Source organism: Tamandua tetradactyla, chromosome 5, assembly GCF_023851605.1.
Source record: "Tamandua tetradactyla isolate mTamTet1 chromosome 5, mTamTet1.pri, whole genome shotgun sequence".
Taxonomy (NCBI): Eukaryota; Metazoa; Chordata; class Mammalia; order Pilosa; family Myrmecophagidae; genus Tamandua; species Tamandua tetradactyla.
Genome location: NC_135331.1, coordinates 92,505,409 through 92,533,129, shown reverse-complemented (window position 1 = coordinate 92,533,129; position 27,721 = coordinate 92,505,409). Strand labels below are relative to the sequence as shown.

General features: G+C 37.1%; 1 protein-coding gene across 4 annotated transcripts in view; it reads left to right on the top strand.

Moving 5' to 3' along the window:
- The window catches only part of SRPK1 (SRSF protein kinase 1), a 131,627-nt gene that overhangs the window by 78,973 nt on the left and 24,933 nt on the right, over positions 1-27,721 (top strand). The window lies entirely within an intron of this gene.

The window sequence follows — 27,721 nt, the reverse complement described above, 5'->3', positions numbered from 1 at the left end:
ATACTCTTGATGCCAATATTCATACTTTTTCCCTGTTTTCAAAATTGGCATCTAACTTTACAAACTCTAACCTTTTTTTTTCAGTATTTTTTTCCATCTTTTTTTTAAATTCTTATTGATAACATACAAACACATACATTGTTTTTTTTTAATTTATTTATTAATTAAAAAATAAGAAACAAAATAAAACAACATATATAGTCAGTAATTCACAATATCATCACCTAGTTGCATATTCATCATTTCTTAAAACATTTGCATTAATTCAGAAAAAGAAACAAAAAGACAATAGAAAAAGAAAGAAAACGGACACAGGAAAGAAAAAAAAAAGATTATACCTATCATACCCCTTACCCCTTGCCTTCATTGATCACTAGCATTTCAAACTAAATTTATTTTAACATTTGTTCCCCCTATTATTTATTTTTATTCCATATGTTCTACTCCTCTGTTGACAAGGTAGATAAAAGGAGCATCAGACACAAGGTTCCCACAATCACACAGTCACATTGTTACAGCTGTATCATTATTCAGTCATCCTCAAGAAACATGGCTACTGGAACACAGCTCTACATTTTCAGGCAGTTCCCTCCAGCCTCTCCATTACATCTTGAATAACAAGATGATATCTACTTGATGCATAAGAATAACCTCCAGGATAACCTCTCGACTCTGTTTGGAATCTCTCAGCCATTGACACTTTGTCTCATTTCCCTCTTCCCCCTGTTGGTCGAGAAGGTTTTCTCAATCCCTTGATGCTAAATCTCAGCTCATTCTAGGGTTTTTCTCAATTCCTTGATGCTGAGTCTCAGCTCATTCCAAGATCTCTGTCCCACGTTGCCAGGAAGGTCCACACCCCTGAGAGTCATGTCCCACGTAGAGAGGGGTAGGGTGGTGAAACTGCCCGTTGTGTGTTTTGGAGAGAGGGGCCACATCTGAGCAACGAAAGAGGCTTTCTTGGGGGTGACTCTTAGGCCTAAATTTAAGTAGACTTGACCTATCCTTTGCGGGGTTAAGTTTCATATGAACAAACCCCAAGACTGGGGGCTCTGCCTATAGCTTTGGTTGTCCACACTGTTTGTGAGAATATCAAGAATTCAACTTGGGGAAGTTGAATTTCTCCCCATTCTCACCATTCCCCGAGGGGGGCTTTGCAGATACTTTCCCACTCACTGATCAAATAACTCCAGGATTCATCGGGGCACCACCCCGGACAAACCAACAAAATCTCATGTCCTACCTGAGATTCCAAGTACTTATGGTGTTCAATCAAACTATCTACATAAGTTATATTAGGAAATGAACTAGTCAAAATATAAATTTTGTAACAAATAAACTTATTTGCTTTAGTCTCACACAGAAGGTGACATTTTAAAATATTAATTACCATCTATTTTCAGTACCCTACAATAATGACATTCCTTTGTTCTTCCTCATGCAAAAACATTTTTAAAATTGTACCTTGTACATTTCGCTATTATTATACACTCTAGGCATTCCTAGATTATACCATCTCAATCTTTAACGTCTATCTTTCTTTCTGATTTCAATATGTCCCCAGCCCTCCTCCCTCTATCATTCTCACATGCAGCTTCATTCAGTGTTTTAACATAATTATATTACAGTTAGGTAGTATTGTGCTGTCCGAGTTTTTGTATCCGGTCCTGTTGCATAGTCGGTATCCCTTCAGCTCCAATTACCCAATATCTTACCCTATTTCTGTCTCCTGATGGTCTCTGTTGCCAACAAAATATTCCAAATTTATTCACTAATGTCAGTTCATATCAGTGAGACCATATACTATTTGTCCTTTAGTTTTTGGCTAGTCTCACTCAGCATAATTTCTCAAGGTTCATCCATGTTGTTACATACTTCATAAGCTTATTCTGTCTTAAAGCTGCATAATATTCCATTGTATGTATATACCACAGTTTTTTTAGCCACTTGTCTGTTGATGGATATTTTGGCTATTTCCATCTCCTTGCAATTGTAAATAATGCTGCTATAAACATTGATGTGCAAATGTCTGTTTGGGTCTTTGCCCTTATGTCCTCTGCAAAGATACCTAGCAATGGTGTTGTTGGGTCATATGGCAATTCTGTATTCAGTTTTTTGAGGATCCGCCAAACTGCCTTCCACAGTGGTTGCACCATTTGACATTCCCACCAACAGTGACTAAGTGTGCCTCTTTCTCCACATCCTCTCCAGCACTTGACATTTTCTGTTTTGTTGATAATGACCATTCTGGTTGGTGTGAGATGATATCTCATTGTGGTTTTTTTTTTTTTATTAATTAAATTTAAAAAAAAAAGAAATTAACACAACATTTAGAAATCATTCCATTCTACATATGCAATCAGTAATTCTTAATATCATCACATAGATGTATGATCATCATTTCTTAGTACATTTGCATCGATTTAGGAAAAGAACTAGCAAAACAACAGAAAAAGATATAGAATGTTAATATAGAGAAAAAAATAAAAATAATAATAATAAAAATAGAAAATATATATAAGAAAAGTAAAAAGAAAAAAACAAAAGACACAAACAAACAACAACAACAAAAAAAACTATAGCTCAGGTGCAGCTTCATTCAGTGTTTTAAGATAATTACTACAATTAGGTATTACTGTGCTGTCCATTTTTGAGTTTTTGTATCTAGTCCTGCTGCACAATCTGTATTCCTTCAGCTCCAGTTACCCATTATCTTACCCTGTTTCTAACTCCTGCTGGTCTCTGTTACCAATGACATATTCCAAGTTTATTCTCTAATGTCGGTTCACATCAGTGAGACCATACAGTATTTGTCCTTTAGTTTTTGGCTAGACTCACTCAGCATAATGTTCTCTAGGTCCATCCATGTTATTACATGCTTCATAAGTTTATTCTGTCTTAAAGCTGCATAATATTCCATCGTATGTATATACCACAGTTTGTTTAGCCACTCGTCTGTTGATGGACATTTTGGCTGTTTCCATCTCTTTGCAATTGTAAATAACGCTGCTATAAACATTGGTGTGCAAATGTCCGTTTGTGTCTTTGCCCTTAAGTCCTTTGAGTAGATACCCAGCAATGGTATTGCTGGGTCGTATGGCAATTCTATATTCAGCTTTTTGAGGAACCGCCAAACTGCCTTCCACAGTGGTTGCACCATTTGACATTCCCACCAACAGTGGATAAGTGTGCCTCTTTCTCCGCATCCTCTCCAGCACTTGTCATTTTCTGTTTTGTTGATAATGGCCATTCTGGTGGGTGTGAGATGATATCTCATTGTGGTTTTGATTTGCATTTCTCTAATGGCCAGGGACATTGAGCATCTCTTCATGTGCCTTTTGGCCATTTGTATTTCCTCTTCTGAGAGGTGTCTGTTCAAGTCTTTTTCCCATTTTGTAATTGGGTTGGCTGTCTTTTTGTTGTTGAGTTGAACAATCTCTTTATAAATTCTGAATACTAGACCTTTATCTGATATGTCGTTTCCAAATATTGTCTCCCATTGTGTAGGCTGTCTTTCTACTTTCTTGATGAAGTTCTTTGATGCACAAAAGTGTTTAATTTTGAGGAGATCCCATTTATTTATTTTTTTCTTCAGTGCTCTTGCTTTAGGTTTAAGGTCCATAAAACTGCCTCCAATTGTAAGCTTCATAAGATATCTCCCTACATTTTCCTCTAACTGTTTTATGGTCTTAGACCTAATGTTTAGATCTTTGATCCATTTTGAGTTAACTTTTGTATAGGGTGTGAGATACGGGTCCTCTTTCATTCTTTTGCATATGGATATCCAGTTCTCTAGGCACCATTTATTGAAGAGACTGTTCTGTCCCAGGTGAGTTGGTTTGACTGCTTTATCAAAGATCAAATGTCCATAGATGAGAGGGTCTATATCTGAGCATTCTATTCGATTCCATTGGTCGATATATCTATCTTTATGCCAATACCATGCTATTTTGACCACTGTGGCTTCATAATATGCCTTAAAGTCCGGCAGCGTGAAACCTCCAGCTTCGTTTTTTTTCCTCAAGATACTTTTAGCAATTCGGGGCACCCTGCCCTTCCAGATAAATTTGCTTATTGGTTTTTCTAATTCTGAAAAATAAGTTGTTGGGTTTTTGATTGGTATTGCGTTGAATCTGTAAATCAATTTACGTAGGATTGACATCTTAACTATATTTAGTCTTCCAGTCCATGAACACGGTGTGCCCTTCCATCTATTTAGGTGATTTCTTTTAACAGTTTTTTGTAGTTTTCTTTGTATAGGTTTTTTGTCTCTTTAGTTAAATTTATTCCTAGGTATTTTATTCTTTTAGTTGCAATTGTAAATGGGATTCGTTTCTTGATTTCCCCCTCAGCTTGTTCATTGCTAGTGTATAGAAATGCTACAGATTTTTGAATGTTGATCTTGTAACCTGCTACTTTGCTGTACTCATTTATTAGCTCTAGTAGTTTTGTTGTGGATTTTTCCAGGTTTTCGACGTATAGTATCATATCATCTGCAAACAGTGATAGTTTTACTTCTTCCTTTCCAATTTTGATGCCTTGTATTTCTTTTTCTTGTCTAATTGCTCTGGCTAGAACCTCCAACACGATGTTGAATAATAGTGGTGATAATGGACATCCTTGTCTTGTTCCTGATCTTAGGGGGAAAGTTTTCAATTTTTCCCCATTGAGGATGATATTAGCTGTGGGTTTTTCATATATTCCCTCTATCATTTTAAGGAAGTTCCCTTGTATTCCTATCTTTTGAAGTGTTTTCAACAACAAAGAATATTGAATTTTGTCAAATGCCTTTTCTGCATCAATTGAGATGATCATGTGACTTTTCTGCTCTGATTTGTTGATATGGTGTATTACATTAATTGATTTTCTTATGTCAAACCATTCTTGCATACCTGGGATAAATCCTACTGGGTCATGGTGTATAATTATTTTAATGTGCTGCTGGATTCGATTTGCAAGAATTTTGTTGAGGATTTTTGCATCTATATTCGTTAGAGATATTGGTCTATAATCTTTTTTCTTGTAGTATCTTTGTCTGGCTTTGGTATGAGGGTGATGTCGGCTTCATAGAAGGAGTTAGGTAGCCTTCCCTCCTCTTCAGTTTTTTTGAAGAGTTTGAGCAGAATTGATACTAATTCTTTCTTGAATGTTTGGTAGAATGCATATGTGAAGCCATCTGGTCCTGAACTTTTCTTTTTTTTTTAATACTTTTTTATTAATTAAAACAAAATTACAGGAAAAGCAAACATCCTTAATATATGCTCATTCTGCTCTACATATGTAATCAATAATTCACAATATCATCACGTAGTTGTATATTCATCATCATGATCATTTCTTAGAACATTTGCATCAATTCAGAAAAAGAAATAAAAAGACAACAGAAAAATAAAACAAAAACAGAAAAAGAAAAAAAGAATTTTACATACCATACCCCTTATCCCTCCCTTTCATTGATCACTAGCATTTCAAACTGAATTTATTTTAACATTTGTTCCCCCTATTATTTTTTTTTATTCCATATGTTCTACTCGTCTGTTGACAAGGTAGATAAAAGGAGCATCAGACAAAAGGTTTTCACAATCACACAGTCACATTGTGAAAGCTATATCATTATTCAATCATCATCAAGAAACATGGCTACTGGAGCACAGCTCTACATTTTCAGGCAGTTCCCTCCAGTCTCTCCATTACATCTTGGATAACAAAGTGATATCTACTTAATGCGTAAGAATAACCTCCAGGATAACCTCTTGACTCTGTTTGGAATCTCACAGCCATTGACACTTTGTCTCATTTCCCTCTTCCCCCTTTTGGTCGAGAAGGTTTTCTTAGTCCCTCAATGCTGCGTCTCAGCTCATTCAGGAGTTTTTCTCTATCCCTTGATGCTGAGTCTTAGCTCATTCTAGGTTTTCTGTCCCAAGTTGCCATGGACTTTTCTTTTTTGGGGAGCTTCGTAATGACTAGTTCAATTTTTTACTTCTGATTGGTTTGTTGACGTCATCTATTTCTTCTTGGGTCAATGTTGGTTGTTCATGCCTTTCTAGGAGGTTGTCCATTTCTTCTATATTGTCTAGTTTATTAGCAGGTAGTTGTACATAGTATCCTCTCATTACCTCCTTTATTCTGTGGGTCAGTGGTTACATCTCCCCTTCCACTTTTTATTTTATTTATTTGCATCCTCTCTCTTCTTTTAGTCAACCTTGCTGAGAGTCCATCAATCTTACTGATTTCCTCATAGAAACAGCTTCTGGTTTTGTTGATTTTCTCAATTATTTTCGTGTTCTTAATTTCATTTATTTCTGCTCTAGTCTTCATTATTTCTTTCCTTTTGTTTGCTTTGGGGTTAGTTTGCTGTTCTTTCTCTAGTTCTTCCAAGTGAACAGTTGATTCCTCGATTTTTGCTATTCTTTTTTGATATAGGCATTTAGGGCAATAAATTTCCCTCTCAGCACTGCCTTTGTGGCATCCCATAAATTTTTTTTTTCATTCTGCGTATATAATCAGTAATTCACAATATAATCACATGGTTGCGTATTCATCATCACGATCATTTCTCAGAACATTCGCATCAATTCAGAAAAAGAAATAAAAAGGAAACAGAAAAAATATTCATGCATACCAGGCCCCTTACCCCTCCCTTTCATTGATCATTAGCATTTCAGTCTACTAAATTTATTTTAACATTTGTTCCCCCTATTATTTATTTTTATTCCATATGTTTTACTCATCTGTTGTTAAGGTAGATAAAAGGAGCATCAGACACAAGGTTTTCACAATCACACAATCACATTGTGAAAGCTATATCCTTATATAATCATCTTTAAGAAACATGGCTACTGGAACACAGCTCTGCATTTTCAGGCAGTTCCCTCCAGCCTCTCCGTTACATCTTGACTAACAAGGTGATATCTATTTAATGTGTAAGAATAGCCTCCAGGATAACCTCTGGACTCTGTTTGGAATCTCTCAGCCATTGACACTTTATTTTGTCTCATTTCGCTCCTCCCCATTTTGGTTGAGAAGGTTTTCTCAATCCCTTGATGCTGAGTCCCAGCTCATTCCAGGATTTCTGTCCCATGTTGCCAGGAAGGTCCACACCCCTGGGAGTCATGTCCCATGTATACAGCGGGAGCGCAGTGAGTTTGCTTGTTATGTTGGCTGTGCATCCCATAAATTTTCATATGTTCTGTTCTCATTTTCAATTGCCTCGAGATATCTACTGATTTCTTTTATAATTTTTTCCTTGACCCACTGTGTTGTTGAGTCTCCATATATTTGTGAATTTTCTTGCCCTCTTCCTTTGATTTCCACCTTCATTCCTTTAAGATCCAAGAAAGTATTTTGTATGATTTCAGTCTTTTTAAATTTATTGAGACTTGCTTTGTGATCCAGCATATGGTCTATCCTTGAGAATGATCTATGAGCATTTGTGAAAAAGGTGTGTGCTGCTGTTGTAGAGCATAATGTTCTATAAATGTCTTTTAAGTCTACTTTGTTCATTGTATTATTCAAATTTTCTGTTTCTTTATTGATTCTCTGTCTAGATGTTCTGTCTGTTGATGAGAGTGGGGAATTGAATTCTCCTATTATGGTAGATGTGTCTATTTCTCTTTTCAGTGTTTGTCTCGTATATTTTGGAGCACTCTGACCTAGTGAATAAATATTTATGATTGTTTTGTTTCCTTGTTGATTTGTTCCTTTTATTAATATATAGTGTCCTTCTTTATCTCTTTTAATTGTTTTACATTTGAAGCCTAATATGTTGGATATTAGTGTAGCTACTCCTGCTCTTTTCTGATTGTTATTTGCATGAATGTGAAATATCTTTTCCCAACCTTTCACCTTCAAACTGTGTTTATCCCTGAGTAAAATCCGTCTCTTGTAGAAAGCATGTAGTTGGGTCCTGGTCTTTAGTCCATTCTGCCAGTCTATATCTTTTGATTGGGGAGTTTAATTCATTAACATTTAATGTTATTACTGTAAGGGCAGTACTTTCTTCTTCCATTTTGCCCTTTTGGGTTTTGTATGTCTTATCTAATTTTTCTTCTTTTTACCTTTACTAATAGTCTTCATTTCTATACTCTTCTCCACACCTCTCTCTCCTGTCTTTTCCTATCTGTCTCTAGTGCTTCCTTTAATATTTCTTGCAGTGTCAGTCTCTTGGTCACAAATTCTCTCAGTGATTTTTTTTCCTCTGAAAATGTTTTAATTTTCCCCTCATTTTTGAAGGACAATTTTGTTGAATATAGAATTCTAAGGTTGGCAGTTTTTCTCTTTTACTATCTTCAGTATATCATACCACTGTCTTCTCATCTCCAAGATTTCTGCTGAGAAATCTACACATAGTCTTATTGGACTTCCCTTATGTGATGGATTGCTTTTCTCTTGCTGCTTCCAAAATTCTCTCTTTGACATCTGACATTTTGATTAGTAAGTGTCTTGGAGTACGTCTTTTTGGATCTGTTCTGTTTGGGGTAAGTTGCACTTCTTGACTTTGTAATTTTAAGTCTTTCATAAGAGTTTGAAATTTTCAGTGATAATTTCCTCCATTAGTTTTTCTCCTCCCTTTACCTTCTCTTTTCCTTCTGGTACTCCCACAACACAAAAATTCTTGCACTTCATGTTGTCATCAGTTCCCTGAATCCCTACTCATATTTTTCTATTCTTTTCCCTATGGTTTCTTTTGCTTGTCTGATTTCAGATGTCCCATCCTCCTGTTCACTAATCCTATCTTCTGCCTCTTGAAATCTAACATTGTAGGTTTCCATTGTTTTTTTTCATCTAAGACTGTGCCTTTCATTCCCATAAGTTCTGTGATTTGTTTTTTAAGACTTTCGGCTTCTTCTTGTTCGTCCCTTGCCTTCTTTCTGTCCTCCCTCAATTCATTGATTTGATTTTTGATGAGATTTTCCAGGTCTGTTCCAACATCCTGAATTGTTTCAACTCCTGTATCTCATTGAATTGTTGGTTTGCTCCTTTGACTGGGTCATCTTCTATTTTTGTAGTATGATTTGCTATTTTTGCTGGTGTCTAGACATTTAATTTTCTTAATTTATTCTGGATATTGTTTTCACTTTTTTGCCTTGATTTTCTTGCTGGATGACTTTGTTGTCTATCAGTTCTTTGACCTTCAGTTCATTTTATTCTAGACCTCTAGCTTAGGTCTAGATCAGAGTTTTTCAGTTGTTGTTTTGTTTCTTGACCTTCGTGTATGGTGGCTTTTTTTTTTTCTTCCCTAGGAGGGTCTACTTAGCTATTATAGACCCTGGTCAGATTTTCCCAGACCAGACTGGCCTCCTCTTAGGATTAGAGTCATCTGCATCAGCTTTCCCTGAGGGTAAGACACAGCAGTTTGAAGACTTTTCTATAAAGCCTCTAGACTCTGTGTTTTTTCTATCCTGCCCAGTGTGTGGCACTTGTCTGCCTGCAGGTCCCACCAGCATAAAGGATATCACCTTTAACTTCAGCAGACTCTCCCTGCTGGGGGTGTGGTTGAGACCGAGGAGAGGTTGTAGGCTGGCTTGAATCAATTCAGTTTTCCAGACCCAGGAGTCTGAATTCCTTGAGGAAGGTATATCCCCTGACCTAGGCCCCACCCCCCTCTCCTGGGGAAGGCATAGCCTTCAGGTGATTACTTCCTTTTGCTTGAGCAGCCTCTTTGTCTCTCAGACAAGCTTACTTCTGCCCCTACCTGGGGCAGTTGGAGCCTGAGAAGCCTTCCAGTTGAATCTAAAGAGTAGTCAAGCCATGGAAACACAGCCAGAAATAATAATCATTTTCAGAGCTGGTCCCCTGTTCCTCAGGTTTACCAATCAAGAGCTTAAGTTAGTATGTTGCTCTGTGTATCTCCAGGTCCTGTATGCCCCCTCCTTTCCTTCAGGGCCCAGCCTCTTTCAAATATTTTGTGCTATCTGATGCAGAAACCTTTTTTTTTTCCCACGTTATCCTACTCCCTCTGCACCAGGGCAAAAACTAGCAACTTTATCTTTTATTCAAGGTTTAGCTGGTCTAGGGGCCTGTTCTTAGTAGTCAGAATTTGTTAATTAATTCCACAATTGGAGCTTGGTTGAGTTCAGCCCCTTGCTATTACTAAAGTCTTTTTATTTTCCTCTCTGGGAACCAACCTGTGTGGGAGGGGAGCCATCCTCTGTGGCTTGGAAGACTCATGGTTCTGGGTGGGATCACAGCTGGCCCAACTTGTCCAAACTGGTGTATGCTGTGTGTCTGGCCACTGATTTGGCCCCAGCAGTTCTGTACTGTTTCTGGCTATTTACTAGCTGGTCTGTAAAGACAAACTAAATTCCACATCTCACTAAACCACCATCTTGGACCTGGACTCTCTAACCTTCTTTTAATTCATTCAATATACTTTGGTCACTTAACTTCATCAATCAAAAATTTACATAAAATTTAGTCAGTTACATAGTATTTCCTATATACTACTGTAACCTTTATACACACAGTTTTTGGCTGTTCCTTGTGATGAGCATCTTTCCTTAATAATTTTTTGTCCTTGGGATGTAAAATTTCCAGACATGGAGTTGTTAGATTAAAACATGGGTGCTTTTTTAAAAGGCTTTTTGATACTTGATGCCTAATTACACTCCAAAAAGGATCCATCAGTTATTCCACCTTTAACAACTCTGGGAAGTATTTTTCATTTTTAAATTTCTACAGACTTCTGCTTGAATAGCGGGACCTCATTTTAATTGGTAAGTTTTTTTATTAACTATTGTTTTTTAATATATGCTTAGTAAAGAGGGTTTTTTTAAGGTATTTTTAATGACCAGATAATTAAAATCCCCAGTAGAATGATTTACATAAATGACATTACTCAAAAGCCATGAGCTTTTTAAACAAGAATGTTGACGATTATTGAGGTAAAAACTGTGAGCTGTTGAAAATCTACCATGTTGAAAATATACCATTTTATGCTTATATTTTATTACTTCAGATTCCCTGTTATATATGACATCCTGTTTCTAATAGTTTATAAACCAGAAAGGTCTCACTTCCAAAATTAATTCTAGACTATTGCAAGTTAAGAATTACTTCACCACTGGTCCAAACATCTTATACTTTCACTTGGATGACTACAAATAACCTTCTTACTTCTGTGACCCTTGTCCCTTATAGACTATTGACCACACAACTATCAAAGTGGTACTTTTATAAATGTAAGCCAAGTCAGTTGTTCTCAAAATCTTGCAGTGGCTGCTCTCAGAATGAAAGCCATCGAATAGCACTTGCTGTTGCTTCTGCTGGAATCTTCTGCAAGATGTGTACATGACTCACTCCCTTCTTTTCTTTAGGTTCTAACTGAGATATCGTCAGAGAGATTTTCCTTGCCCATCTGACATAATTAGTAAACTACCACTCTCCAAACACATATACCTTCATCATATTCATTCATGTATTTTCTCTCTCTGTTTGCTTACTTAATATCCATCTCCCTAGATTATTGGTTCCATCATGTTAGGGATCTTTTGTTCACTGCCGTATCTGGAGCATTTACAGTGCCAGGTACTGTAATACACATAATAGGTACTCAATAAATATTTAAGTAAATGAATTGTGGAGAAATGTGTTGAATCTATACCAGATATCACACAGTACAAGTATCAAATGTTTGTCAGATTTTTCCCCACACCATCTGTCAAATTTCCATGACTATGTTTAGAACACCTTCCTCCATGTTTTCATAATCATTTGCACACTTTTCTTTATCCTGGTAATTTATTGTCTGTCACTACTACTACATTACAATCTCTTTTCTTGAATACTATTTATCTTTTTTCTTCTTCTTAATGTGTCTCCCTCTACTAAAAAGACTTGACTTTCTTTTTATCCATTCACTCATTCAGCTAACATATTAGCACTACTCTGACCTGGGCACTTTGGAACATAGTAGTGAACAAGATCCTGTAACAGAATTTTACGTGATTTTCATGGATCTTTGAAGTTGTTTTTTTTTTTAAGTGTTGTACTTTCCCTTTGCTGTTTATAATTGAGTGTTTTTAATCAGTTGTGCATGTACATAATTAAGACAAAGTTTTATATAGATTTGATTCAAAAATCTGTCATCTTTGCCAATTTTTCACTGCCCATAACTATATCATTAATAAATAACAAGGTTTATTGGAAATTGTTAAATGATTCATTTCACCAATGAATAATATGGATATATTGCTCCTGATTTTTTCCTTTCTTTTTAAGTATTTTTTTCTCTGGAAAGTGATACCATTGTGCCCATCCTCCATCTTCCCAATTTCATATGACTTTTGGGTAGATGATCATTCCATGCTTATGTTATTATAATATTAGGACTCTATAAAGCTATCCTCAGCTGAACTGAGGATTATGTCTCTTTCTCCCTTCCAGTATAACATCATGTATTATGTACTTAGTTTTCTCTGTACTACTTATCACTTAATTCAACCCCACACTTTTACCTGTTGATGTAATTGTTGCTTCAGTATATGCAAATTCATTGAGTTTTCTTTCAACTTCCCCGTCTTAGAGAACTGGAGTTTTCTGATCTGTATTCACCTGCTTGAGTTGCCCTATAGGCCTGGTGCATCATTGCCATTTGGGATTTTCCTTTGCCTTCATCCTGAAGATTTCTCTCTGGTTGTATCCCATTTCTTGTCCCTCCTATCTTCCTTCTTGATTAATTCCTTTTTTTTTTTCATGAAGTATGTGTAATTTTTAGTAGCTTCCTAAGAAAGGATGTATGTACGAGATTCTGAGGGGGGCTTGCATGTCTGATAATGCCTTTATTCTGCCTTCACACTTATTTGGCTGTGTATAGAATTCTAGGATGAAAATAATTTTCCCTTAGAATGTTGAAGTATGTACACTGTGGTTCTCAAGTTTTCAGTCTGCTGCTAAAGACCAAAGCAGTTCTCGAAAAGTTCTTTATTACACTGAAGTTTTAAAAATACTATCTTGTTCTTGTCTCCTAAAAACAATATTTTTTTCTTTTTTTAATTTCTCAGAGGGTTTTATGTTTTTTGTTTGTTTGTTACCCTTTTTTTGACATTTCCTTTATGGTGTCTATTTCCTCTAGCTTATCATCTTTCTCTTTAATGAGCCTTGGCTGTCTGACCATACTTGAAAAAGGAATACAAAAAAGCTGTTTGGAAGCTCTGAACCTGGGTAGTTCTTGTCAACTCTTACTATAGAATGATATGGCTGGGCTGTTTCACTTCATCCACAGATATCAGTATCTTTGGATCTTTCCTTTTGGATTGATCATATTCCCCACAAGTGACACTCTGAATGGGAGAAGATGATAGTTCCTCACAGTGTCCAATCCAAAGTATAAATGCCTGTCTGCCAGTATTGTGGAAGCAGAGTTAAGCAAGAAGAGTAGATGTTTCACCATTCAGTAGGGTTACTTAATCTCTGTTTTGTTTTTATTTCCTTGGCTGCTCAAGGAAGTACTTAAACAATGAGAATTTAAGAGCCCATGGTTTTTACCCTAAAATATAATTCCAAACCAAAGCAGTGCTTTCTTCCTGAACACGTTGGCATTCTGAGGCTCGCTGCCAGAGATCCTTTGTCCTTAGCTTGACATATGGCAAGGCACATGGCAGTATCTCCTAATTTCTCCCTCCTCTTCTGGATTCAACTTCTACCTTCCTCTGTGGCTTTCTCTCTGTGCCTGAATTTCTTTATATTTATAAAGGACTCTAGTAATAGGACTAAGACCCATCCTGATTGAGGTGGGCCACACCTTAACTGAAGTAACTTCATCGAAAAATCCTACTTAGAATGGGTTCACACCCACAAGAATGGATTAAGTTTAAGAACATGTTTTTCTGGGGTACATACACCTTCAACCACCATAGTACTCTACCCTCAGCTGTGCCTAGTGTCCTTCAGAGACCCTGTTTTACCTATTCTATAAAATAAGCTGCCAAATGGTCTGTCAGTACGGGGAGTAGAGGCCATTAGCTTACATCATACTCTGTTTCCAGGGTCTCTGCTTCTTAAGAAGACATGTCAAAGAAGTATTCTGTTGAATTCCAACCTCACCCCCACTTCCACAGATACCTGGTGCCACCAAATCCTGAGCCTTGGGAAAAGGGATACTGTACGCTAAGTCACATTGTTTTCTCAGCTTGCACCAACGATGGCTTAAAATTCAGCTTTCCTGCTGAATCTTAATTCTTTATCAATGAATTCTCTACTTTCCAGCTTCTAAATTTTGATGCTCTGGTATCTTTTCTGTATTTGTCAGTTCATGCTTTAAAATATAACCCTGCCAGCAATGAACAATCCAAAAAGGAAATTAAGGAAACAATTTGATATACTGTAGCAACTGAAATAATAAAATACCTAGGAATAAATTTAACCAAGGGTGTAAAAGACTTGTGCACAGACAACTACAAGTCATAACTGAAGGAAATTATAGAAAACCTAAATAAATGAAAAGTTATTCCATACTCATAGATTTTAGTATCGGTAAGATGTCAATTCTCCCAAAGTGATTTATAGACTTAGCACAATCCCAGTCAAAATTCCAATAGCGTACTTTGCAGAAATGGAGCAGCTAATCGTTTAATTCATATGGAAGGGCAAGGGACCCGAATAGCCAACACCATCTTGGCAAAGAAGACTCAAAACTAACTGATTTCAAAATTCATTACAAGGCTATATTAGTCAAAGCAGTGTGACACAAGGACAAGTGTATAATATAGACCAATGGAATAGAATTGAGAGTGCAGAAATTAACTCAAATATCTGTGACCAATTGATTTTTGACAAGGGGGCCAAGTCTGCTCAATGGGGAAAGAATAGTCTCTGTAATAAATGGTGCTGGGAGAATTGGATAGCCACACACAAAAGAATAGCATTGGATCCCTACCTCAAGCCATATAACAAAAAAAAAAAACCTCCAAATGGTTCAAAAACTTAAATATAAAAGGTAAAACCATGAAATTCTAAGAAGAAAACATAGGGAAACATCTTCAGAAATTTGTATTAGGCAGTGGATTCTTAGACTATACCGAAAGCATGAGCAACAAAAGAAAAAATAGATACATTTAATTTCATCAAATTGAAAACTTCTAATCCTCAAAGAACATTATCAAAGAACATGTAAAGACAACCAGTAGAATAGGAAAAAATATTTGTGAACCATATATCTGATAATGGTTTAACATCTGGAATATATCCTACATTGCCAGGGAGATTTGTACCCCTGTGAGTCATGTCCCATGTAGTATGGAGAGCAATGAGTTATATGACTGCCAGGGATGAGCCAGGCCCTGGTATTGTGGGATTGAGAAGGCTTTCTTGACCAAAAGGGGAAAGAGAAATGAAATTTTAAAAAGTTTCAGTGCCTATGAGATTTCAAATAGGGTCAAGAGGACATTCTGGAGGTGATTCTTACACATTATATAGTTATTCCTTTTTAGTTTCTAGTGTATTAGAATGGCTAGAAGAAAATACCTGAAGTTGTTGAACTATAATCCAGTATCCTTGGTTCTTGAAGATGATTGTATAACTAGCTTTTACGGTGGGACCATGTGATTGTGAAAACCTTGTGACTGACACTCCCTTTATCCAGTGTATGAACAGGTGAGTACAAAAATAAAGACAAAAAATAAAAAATAGGGAGTATGGGATGTTTTGGGTGTTCTTTTTTATTTCTTGGAATAATGAAAATGTTCTAAAATTGATTGTGGTGATGGATACACAACTAAATGATGATACTTTGAGCCACTGATTGTATACTTTGGATAATTATATCATATCTGAATATATCTTGATTACGTTGCATTAAAAACAGACTATGTATTAATAAAAGGGACAGTTCACCAAGAAAAAGTAATAGTCTTAAAGGTTTATGCTCCCAATCAAGGAGCTCCAAAGTACATGAGACATACAGTGGCAAAACTGAAGAAAGTGATAGATGTTGCAACAATAATAGTAGGAGTCTTCAGCACATCACTCTCCTCTGCAGACAGAACAACCAGACAGAGGATCCACAAGGAAATGGAGAAGTTAAATTGATGAATGAATTAAACCTAACAGAGATTTTTAGGTCACTGCACCCCAAAGCACAAGGATATACATTCTTCTCTAGTGCTCATGAAACATTCTCCAGGATAGATCATATGCTGTGGCACAAAACAGGTCTTTATAAATTTAAAAACATTGAAATTATTCAAAGCACTTTTTCTGATAACAGTGGAATTAGCTGGATTATGAATAACCACCAAAGAATGAGAATTTTCACAAATATATTGAAATTAAATAGCATACTTTTAAACAACCAGTGAGTCAAAGAAGAAATTGCTGGAGAAATCAGTACTATCTGGAGACAAATGAAAGCAAGAATGCAACATATCAAAACTTCTGGGTTGGGGGAGACAATTTATGCGATGCAGCAAAGGCTGTGCTGAGAGAGAATTTATTGCCCTAAATGCCTATATTAAAAAAGAAGAAAGGGCGGTGCAAAGGTGACTCAGTGGCAATAATTCTCGCCTATTGAGCCAGAGACCTGGGTTCGATTCCCAGAGCCTGCCCATGCCGAAAAAGAAAAGCACAACAGCAATAAGAAAGAGCCAAAATCGAGGACTTAATTAGCTCACCTGGAGGAATTTTTTTTTAATTTTTTTATTAATTAAAAAAAATTACAAGAAATAAAAACTCCCAACACATACACTCAGCAATTCACAGTATCATCGCATAGTTGCATATTCATCATCATGATCATTTTCCAGAACATTAGCATCAATTCAGAAAAAGAAATAAAAAGACAACAGAAAAATATAACAAACAGAAAAAAAAAATTTTACAGGCCATACCCCTTACTGATCCCTTTCATTGATCACTAGCATTTCAAACTAAATCTATTTTAACATTTGTTCCCCCTATTATTTATTTTTATTCCATATGTTCCTCTCATCTGTTGACAAGGTAGATAAAAGGAGCATCAGACAGGGTTTTCACAATCACACACTCACATTGTTACAGCTGTATCGTTATTCAATCATCATCAAGAAACATGGCTACTGGAACACAGCTCTACATTTTCAGGCAGTTCCCTCCAGCCTCTCCATTACATCCTGAATAACAAAGTGATACCTACTTAATGCGTAAGAATAACCTCCAGGATAACCTCTCGACTCTGTTTGGAATCTCTCAGCCATTGACACTTTGTCTCATTTCCTTCCCCCTTTTGGTCGAGAAGGTTTTTCAATCCCTTGATGCTGAATCTCAGCTCATTCTGGAATTTCTGTCCCACGCTGCCAGGAAGATCCACACCCGTGGTAGTCATGTCCCACGTAGACAGGGGGAGGGTGGTGAGTCTGCTTGCTGTGTTGGCTGGAGAGAAAGGCCACATCTGAGCAACGGAAGAGGTTCTCTTGGGGGTGACTCTTAGGCTTAATTTTAAGTAGGCTTGACCTATCCCCTGTGGGGTTAAGTTTCATATGAACAAACCCCAAGACTGGAGGCTCAGCCTATAGCTTTGGTTGTCCACACTGCTTGTGAGAATGTTAAGAATACAACTTGGGGAAGTTGAGTTTTCCCCCGTTCTCACCATTCCCCAAAGGGGACTTTGCAAATACTTTTCCACTCACTGATCAAATCACTCTGGGATTCATCAGGGCATCACCTGGACAAACCAACAAAATCTCATGTCCTGTATGAAGTTCCATGTACTTATGGTGTTTAATCAACTATCTACATAAGTTGTATTAGGAGATGCACTAGTCAAAGTATAGATTTGTATCAAACATTTTTTGCTTTAGTCTCACACATTAGTTGAAATTTTAAACTATTAAGTACCATCCATTTCCAGCACACTGCAGTAATGACATTCTTTTGTTCTTCCTCATGCAAAAAACATTTTTTTAATTTGTACATTTAGTCACTATTGTTATACACTCTAGGCATTCCTAGATTACACCATCTCAATCTTTATCGTCTATCTTTCTTTGTGATTTCATTTATGCCCCAGCCCTCCTCCCTCTATCATTCTCGTATGCAGCTTCATTCAGTGTTTTAACATAATTGTATTACAGTTAGGTAATATTGTGCTGTCCATTTCTGAGTTTTTATATTCAGTCCTGTTGCACAATCTGTATCCCTTCAGCTCCAATTACCCAATATCTTACCCTATTTCTATCTCCTGATGGTCTCTGTTATCAAGGAAATATTCCAAGTTTATTCACTAATGTCAGTTCTTATCACTGAGACCATACAGTATTTGTCCTTTTGTTTCTGGCTAATCTCACTCAGCATAATGTCCTTAAGGTCCATTCATGTTGTTACATACTTCATAACTTTATTCTGTCTTACAGTTGCATAATATTCCATCTTATGTAAATGTCACAGTTTGTTTAGCCAACTGTCTATTGATGGACATTTTGGCTGTTTCTGTCTCTTGGTAATTGTTAATAATGCTGCTATAAACATTGGTGTGTAAATGTCCATTTGTGTCCTTGGCCTCGTGTCCTTTGAGTAGAGACAGCATATAGATGGGTCCTGTTTTTTAATCCATTCTGCCAGACTATGTCTTTTGATTGGAGAGTTTAATCCATTACCATTCAGTGTTATTACTGCATGGGTAGTACTTTCTTCTACTATTTTGCCTTCTGGATTTTATATGTCATATCTAATTTTCCTTCTTTTTACCTTTACTCATAGTCTTCCTTTGTACACTCTTCTCCACACCTCTCTCTTCTGTCTTCATATCTGCCTCTAGTGTTCCCTGTAGTATTTCTTGCAGAGCTGGTCTCTTGGTCACAAATTCTCTCAGTGATTTTTTGTCTGAAAATGTTTTAATTTCTCCCTCATTTTTGAAGGACAATTTTGCTGGATATAGAATTCTTGGTTGGCAGTTTTTCTCTTTTAATAATTTAACTATATTATCCCACTCTCTTCTCACCTCTATGGTGTCTGCTGAGAGATCTTTTCATAGTCTTATTGGGCTTCCCTTGTATGGGATGGATTGCTTTTCTCTTGCTGCTTTCGAGATCCTCTCTTTCTCTTTGACCTCTGACATTCTGATTAGTAAATGTCTTGGAGTACGTCTATTTGGATCTATTCTCTTTGGGGTATGCTGCACTTCTTGGATCTGTAATTTTAAGTCTTTCATAAGAGTTGGGAAATTTTCAGTGATAATTTCCTCCATTAGTTTTTCTCCTCCTTTTCCCTTCTCTTCTCCTTCTGGTACACCCACAACACATAAATTCGTGTGCTTCATATTGTCTTTCAATTCCTTGAGTCCCTGCTCATATTTTTCCATTTTTTTTCCTATAGTTTCTGTTTCTTGTCGAATTTCAGATGTTCCGTCCTCCAGTTCAGAAATCCTATGTTCTGTCTCTCAAAATCTACCATTGTAGGTTTCCAGTGTTTTTTCATCTCTTCTACTGTGTCTTTCATTCCCATAAGTTCTGTGATTTGTTTTTTCAGACTTTCAGTTTCTTCTTTTTGTTCTTTCCTTGCCTTCTTTATATCCTCCCTCAATTCATTGATTTGGTTTTTGATGAGGTTTTCCATGTCTGTTCGTACATTCTGAATTAATTGTTTCAGCTCCTGTATGTCATTTGAATTGTTGGTTTGTTCCTTTGACTGGGCCGTGTCTTCAATTTTCTTAGTGTGATTTGTTATTTTTTGCTGGCATCTAGGCATTTAATTACCTTAATTAGTTTATTCTGGAGATTGCTTTCACTTCTTTTATCTAGGGTCTTCTTGCTGGATGAATTTGTTGTCTGTCTGTTCTTTGACATTCCGTTCAGCTTTATCTGGACCTTTAGCTTAAGTTTTGTTTAACAGAGGAGAATTTTTCAGTTCTTGTTTTCTTGTTTCTTGCCCTGCTTGTGTGGTTCCTTTTCCCCACACACACTTAGGAGGGTCTACTTAGATATTATAGACCCCAGCCAGATTTTCCCAGACCAAACTGGCCTCCTATCAGGAGGAAAGAGTCACCTGTGTCGGTTTTCCCTGAGGGTGAGACCCAGCAGGTTCAAAGACTTTCCTGTGAAGTCTCTGGACTCTGTTTTTCTTATCCTGCCCTGTGTGTGGCGCTTGTCTGACTGCAGGTCCCACCAGCATAAGATGATGCGGTACCTTTAACTTCGGCAGACTGTCCCTGCTGAGGGCGTGGTGGAGACAGAGAGGTTGTAGGCTGGTTTTAATGGCTTCAAATTACCAAGTCCTGGTGTCTGAATTCCTTGAGGGAGGGATTCCACCTGGGTGGGGCTTCACCCCTCCCCTGGGAAAGGCACTGGCTCCAGATAAGCCCCCAAAAGAACTCACTTCTGCCTATGCCTGGGGCAGTTGCAGCCTGAAAAGTCCTGCCGCTATATCCAGAGGCAGTCAAGCCTTTGTAGATACACAGCCACAAAAACCTCTGTTTTCTCCTTTTTTTTCCCCCCCTTTTTCTGTCATTCCTGCCCCCTTGACGCCGGGGCAAAAATAAGCAACCTCTGCTTTGATCAGGTTCACCTAAGCTGGGAGCCTATTTTTAGTAGTCAGAACTTGTTAATTAGTTCCACAATTGGTGTTTGATTGTGCCCAGTCCCTGCTGCTGGTAAAGTCCTTTCCTTTCCCCTCTGGGAAGCGGCCTGTGGGGGAGGGGCGCTGGCCGCCGCAGCTTTAGGAACTCACGGTTCTTGGGGGTGCTCACAGCCGGTCCAGCTTGTTCAGACTGGAATATGCTGTGTGTTCGGTCACTATCGTGGCTCCGGGAGCTGTTCTGTACTGTTTCTGGTTATTTAGTAGTTGTTCTGGAGGATGAACTAAAATGCTCACGTTGTTAAGCCGCCGTCTTGACTCAGAAGTCTCACCTGGAGGAATTTGAGAAAGAACAGCAAACTACCCCCAAAGCAAATAGAAGAAGAAAAATAACAAAGATTAAAGTTGAGTTAAATGAGTGGGAGAACAAAAGAACAATAGAAAGAATCAATAAAACCAAAAGTTGGTTCTTTGAGAAAAATCAATAAAATGGATGGGTGTGCCAGTTTGAATCTGTGGTGGACCCCAGAAAACCCATGTCTTTTAATCCTCATTCCATTTTGCTGGGTGGAAGCATTTTGATTGTTCCCATAGAGATGTGACCCACCCAATTGTGGGTGGTATCTTTTGGTTAGATGATTTCCATGGAGGTGTGTGTCTCCACCCATTGGAGGTGGAGTTGCTTACTGGAATCCTTTAAAAGAGGAAACATTTTGGGGAGAGCCCCTTTTGGTAGAGCCACAAGAAAGCCAGCAGATGCCGCCATGTTCTGCCATGTGCCCTTCCAGCTGAGAGACAAACACTGAACATCATGGGCCTTCTTGAACCAAGGTGTCTTACGCTGGATGCCTTAAATTGGACATTTCTATAGACTTGTTTTAATTGGGACATTTTCTCAGCCTTAGAAATGTAAGCTTGTAATTTATTAAATTCCCCTTTTTAAAAGCCATTCCATTTCTGGTATATTGCACTCTGGCAGCTAGCAAACTAGAACAATGAGCCACTAGCAAAGCTGACAAAATAAGAGAGAAGAACAGATAAACAAAATCAGAAATGAAAAGGGGGTTATTACCAACAGACCCTGAAGAAATAAAAGAAGTCATAAGACAATATTATGAACAACTATATGCCAACAAACTAGGCAACTTAGATGAAATGAACAGATTCTTGGAAACACACAAACAAACTACACTGACTCAGGAAGAAATAGAAGATCTCAACAAACCAATCACAAGTAAAGAGATTCAATCAGTCATCAAAAATCTTCCTACAAAGAAAACCCAGGGTTGATGGCTTCATGGGGTATTTTGTCAAACATTCAAAAAACAAGTAACACCAATCTGTGCCAAACTTTTCCAAAAATTGAAGAAAGAGGAGCACTACCTAACTCATTTTATGAAGTTTACTAAGTCAGTTTACTAAGATGCTATAAGAAAGGAAAACTGCAGGCCAATCTCCCTAATGAATATAGATGTAAAAAAAAAAAAAGGCATCTCTCCAAGAAGATAAACAAATGGCCAGAAAGCACTGAAAATGTGCTCAACGTCATTAGCCATTAGAGAAATGTAAATCAAGACCACAGTGAGATACACCCACAGAATGCTTCTATTTGAAAAAAGAAGAAAAGAAAAGAAAATTACAGGATCAAGATCAGAAACAAAGGCAACGATGTCCACTGTCAACATGGTTATTCAGCATTGTGCTAGACATTCTAGCCAGAGCAATTAACAAGAAAAAGAAATAAAAGGTATCCAAATCAGAAAGGAAGAAGTAAAACTTTCACTTTTTGCAGACAATATGATCCTATATTTAGAAAGCCCCCCCCAAAAAAAACCAAAAATACAACAGAGCTACTAGTGCTAATAAGCAAGTTCAAAAAAGTGGTGAGATACAAGATCAACACTTAAAAATCAGTAGTGGTTCCATATACTAGTAATAGGCTGTCTGAGGAGGTAATCAAGAAAAAACCTTGATTTTACATTCACAATAGCAACTAAAAGAATCAAATATCTAGGAATAAACTTAACCAAGGATGCAAGTGACCTATACACAGAAAACTACAAAACATTGCTGAAAGAAATTTTAAAAGACCTGTATAAATGAAAGACATTCATGTTCATGAATTGGATGACTAAATATCATTGTCAATTCTACACAAATTGATGTCAATTCTACCCAAATTGATCTACAGATTCAATGCAATACCAATCAAAATTCCAACAGTCTATTTGCTAAAATGGAAAAGCTTACTGTCAAATTGATTTGGAATGTAAAGGGACCTTGAATAGCCAAAAATATTTTTAAAAAGAGTAAAGTGGGAGGACCCCCATTCTACTGTGGCAAAACAGCATGTATCAATGGAATTGAATCAAGAGCTCAGAAATAGGACCTCAGATCTATAGTCAGTTGATTTTTGATAAGGCTCCTAATCCATTCACCTGGGGCAGAGCATTATCTTTAATAAATGAAACTGGATATCCATATCCAAAAGAATGAAGGAGGACCCCTATCTCAATCCCTATACAAAAATTAATTCGAAATGTATCAAAGACCTAAATATAAGAGCCAGGATCATCAGACTCCTGGAAGAACAGTGTAGGGAAGCATCTTCAAGATCTTCTTTAGGTAATGGTTTCTTAGATTTTACAGTCAAAGCACAAGCAGTGTAAGAAAAAATATATAAATAAAACCTCAAAATTAAAACTTTTGTGCTTCAAGGATTTTGTTGAAAGGGTGAAAAGGTGGCTAACTCAATGAGAGAAAATATTTGGAAACTACATTTCTGAGAAGAGTTTCATGTCCATAGTATGCAAAGAAATTCTACAACTTGATAATAAGAAACAAGGAATCCAGTTTTAAAATGGGCAAAAGACATGTATAGACATTTTTCCAAAGAGGAAATACAAATGGCTAAAAAGCACATGAAAAGATATTCATCTTCTGTGAGGACACTAATGGACATTTGCACACTGATGTTTATGGCAGCAGTGTTCAAGATTCACAATGTATAGAGGTGACCTAAGGGTACAAGGACTGAGGAATGGAAGGAGGAACTATGGTGTATATATACAATGGAATACTGAGCAGCTGCAAGAAAGAATGAGGTTGTGAGGCATGCAACTAGGTGAATGAACCTTAAGGACTCTATGTTGAATGAAATGTCAGAAACAAAGTCAAATATCATGCCTCACTCAAATAGCTGAACTATAATATAAAAACGTGGTGAACTGAAGTCGAGAGCATGGTTACCTATTGTAAAGGGTCCTAGTTTGTAAACTCTTAACAACATTTACATGTATTCAGGAGTTGTAACTGTTATTTCCAAATTGTGAGATAATGAACTGTTTGTATAAAACTTCAGGTATTTCTGGGACAACTGAGATTCAGAGTTAGAATTCTGAAGCTATGAAAGTCAGCAGTACCCCATACTGGAAACTTTTTTAAAAAGTTGAAAAAGGGATCAGACTTTGACTAGAGATATGAGTGAAGCTGATCTGGATAGGACTAAGGTTGATAAGAATACAGGGTAAAGGATGATAATCATCCATATTTTTAAAACTTCAACTTCTGTGTGAGACCAAAGGGAGAAATGTTTATTTGGTGCAAAATTTATATTTTAGGTAATACATTATCTAATTTAACTTGTGTGGTCAGTTTAGTTGAACACCATAAATACATGGAATCTTGAATAGGGCATGAGACTTTGTTGGTTTGTCCAGGTTTGTGTGATACCCTGATATATCTCAGAGTAGTTTGGGCAACGAATAAAAAAGTATTTGCAAAGTCCCCTTGGGAGACTGGGGACAAAGGAGGAAATATTCAACCTCCCTATTTGGAGAGTTTCTGATTCTCTCACAAGCAGTGGGGACAACCATATGAATATTCTGAGCACTCAATCTTGGGGTTCACCCCCTCTGATATTTATTCCTGCAAAGGATAGGCTAAGCCTACTTAAAATTAAGCTTGAGTCACCCCCAGAGAACCTCTTCTGTGCTCAGATGTGACCTCTCTTTCTAAGTCAACTGAACAGGTAAACTCACTGCCCTCCCCTTTTATGAGACATGACTCCCAGGGGTGTAACTCTCTGGCAGAACTTCTGGGATGAGCCAGGACCTGGCATCATGGGATTGAAAAAGTCTTTTTGACCAAAAGAGGGAAGAGAGAAATGAGATAAAGTTTCAATGGCTGAGAGATTTCAGAGTCAAGAGGTTACCCTGGAGATTATTCTTATGTGTTATGTAGATAAACCTTTTTAGTTTTATGGTGTATTGGGGTGGCTAGAGGGAAGTACCTGAAACTGTTTAGCTGTGTTCCAGTAGCCTTGATTCTTGAAGATGATTGTATGAAGATACCATTTTTACGATATGACTCTGATTGTGAAAACCTTGTGTCTGATGCTTCTTTTTTTCCTGGGTATGGACAGCTGAGTAAAAAAATATGGATACAATGAATAAATACATAATAGGGGGACTATGGCTTGAAATAAATTGGGTAGATGGCAATACTAGTGGTTGATGAGAGGGAGGGGTAAGGGATATGAGGTGTGTGAGTTCTTTTCTTTTTCTTTCTTTTTCTGAAGTGATGCAAATGTTCTAAAAAATGATCATGGTAATGACTATACAGCTATGTGATGATTTTGTGAGCCCTTGATTGTATAGCATGTATGAACTGTATGTTTGCCAAGATGTTTCAATAACAATATTTTTTTAAAAAAGCTATTCGTGTTACTAGGTATTAGGCAAAAGCAAATTAAACCCACAGCAAATGTCATTTCACACCTGTTACAATGGCCAATGTTAAACAGGAAACCAAAAGTGTTAGAGAGGATGTGAAGAAATAGGAATACGTATTCTCTGCTGTTGGGGATGTAAAATGGTACAGCCACTGTGAAAAAGTTCAGCAGTTCCTTAGAAAGTGAAGTGTAGAATTGTCTATGATCAAGCAATCCCCCGTAGTACAGGTTTAAAAATATTGTGTACCCACAAAAAGCCATGTTTTAATTCTGACTCAATCTTTTGGAGACAGCTGTTACTTTTCATCGTAATTCAATACTGTAGGGCAGTAACTTTGATTAGGTTGTCTCCATGGAGTGTGTCATGTCCAATTGTGGGTGTATTCTTTTGATTACATGGAGTTGTGACTCCACCCATTCCATGTGGGTCCTGATCAGTTTACTGGTATCCTTTGAAAGAGGAAACATTTGGGGGAATCAGAAATGACACAAACAACAAAGCTGACAGAGAGAGAGCCAACAGAAACTTCAGAGCTGACCGAACGAAAACACAGATATTTGGAGATACATGGAGCCCAGGAGACATTGCCGTGTGCCTTCCATGAGATGTTAAGCAAGCCATAACCTGGAGACAGTCAAGGGAAGCCAAGATATGAAAGCCAGCCCCAGAGAAGCAAAGTGAGGAACCCCCACAGGAACAGGATGTAAGTAATGGAGCCCAGGAGCAAGGGATCAGCATATGCCAGCCATGTGACTTCCCAGGTGACAGCTGTTCCAAACCCATCAACCTTTCTTAACTTAAGGTGTCTTTACCTGAATGCCTTAGTTTGGATATTTTTATAGGCTTAGAATTGTAAACTTTTAACATATTAACTTCTCCTTTTTTAAAGCCATTCCAGTTATGGTATATCGCTTTCTGGTAGTTTGCAAAGTAATACATCCTTGTACCATACACATCCAGAAGAACTGAAAGCAGGGACATGAACAGACATTTACATTCCAATATCATAGCCACATTATTCACAGTTGCCAGAAGATGGAAACACCCAAGTGTCTATCAACTGACGAATGGATTGATAAACTGTGGTATAAACATACGATGGAGTATTATTCAGCATTAAGAAGGAATGAAGTCCTGAGACATGCAACAACATGGATGAATCTTGAGTATTATGTTGAGCGAAATAAATCACACACAAAAAGACAAATATTGATGATCTCATTAATACGAGCTTATCATAATCTGTAAACTCGTGGACATAGAATCTAGAATAGAGGGTAGAGAGTAGGGAATGGCTAGCTTAAGAAAATGCAGAATTTCTTAACTAGGTTGAACTTAAACGTGTGGAAATGGATAGGGGTGATGGTAGCACATTGTTGTGAGTATAATTAACAGTGCTGAATGGTGTGTGGATGTGGTTGATAGGGGAAGTTTAGCGTCATGTCACCAGAAGAAAAGCAGAGATTAAAGCATGGGACCTTATGACACAGTAAATCTTGTGATGAACAATGACTGTATTAGCAGAACAAATATTAAAATTTGTTCCCAGAACTAGAACAAATATACAAAGCTATTACAAGAAGTTAATAATAGAGTGGTATATAGGGGAAAATGCACCTGTTACAAACTGTGGACTATAGTTAACAGTAATATAAATATTCTTTAATCCTAAGCAACAAATGTACCACCAATGATAGGGGGTATAAGTGATAAAGGATGTGTTCTAAAATTGATTGTGGTGATGAATAAACAACTATGTGATGATACTGTGAGCCACTGATTGTATACTTTGAATGGATTCTATGTTATGTGAATATATCTCAATAAAATTGCATTAAAATAAAAATCATAAATGGGGGATAAATGTACTGGCTGGATTTGGCCCATGGAAAGCAGTTTACTGACCCTTGACTTAGGAGATGGTGGTACTACAAGATGAAGGGGCTTAGAATCCCCCACCACATGGAAAGTTTCTGGCCACATACCCAGTTGACTGTGACACAGTGGGAAATAAATCTTTACTTCAAAAAAAAAATGAAGAAAGAAATGAAGTCCTGATATCATACATGTATCGGCATGAAAGAACCATGAAGGCATCATATTGAATAAAATAAACCAGACACAAAAGGACAAATATTATGTAATCTCAATGATGTGAAACAATTAGAGTAAGCAGACTCATGGACTCAGAAGCTAGAATATGGGTTACCAGCGTGTGGGGTATGCATGGGGAATAGGAAGTTAAGGCTTAAAATGTACAGCATTCCTGTTTGGAATGATGGAAATGTTTAGGTAATGGATGGTGGTAATGGTAGCACATTATGAATGCAATTAACGTACTGAAGTATATATCTAAATATGATTAACTGGAGAAATTTTAGATTTTATATGTTCTAATTTGCTAGCTGCTGGAATGCAACACACCAGAGACAGATTGGCTTTTTGTTTATTTTTGCATATTCATCATCATGATCATTTCTTAGAACATTTGCATCAATTCAGAAAAAGAA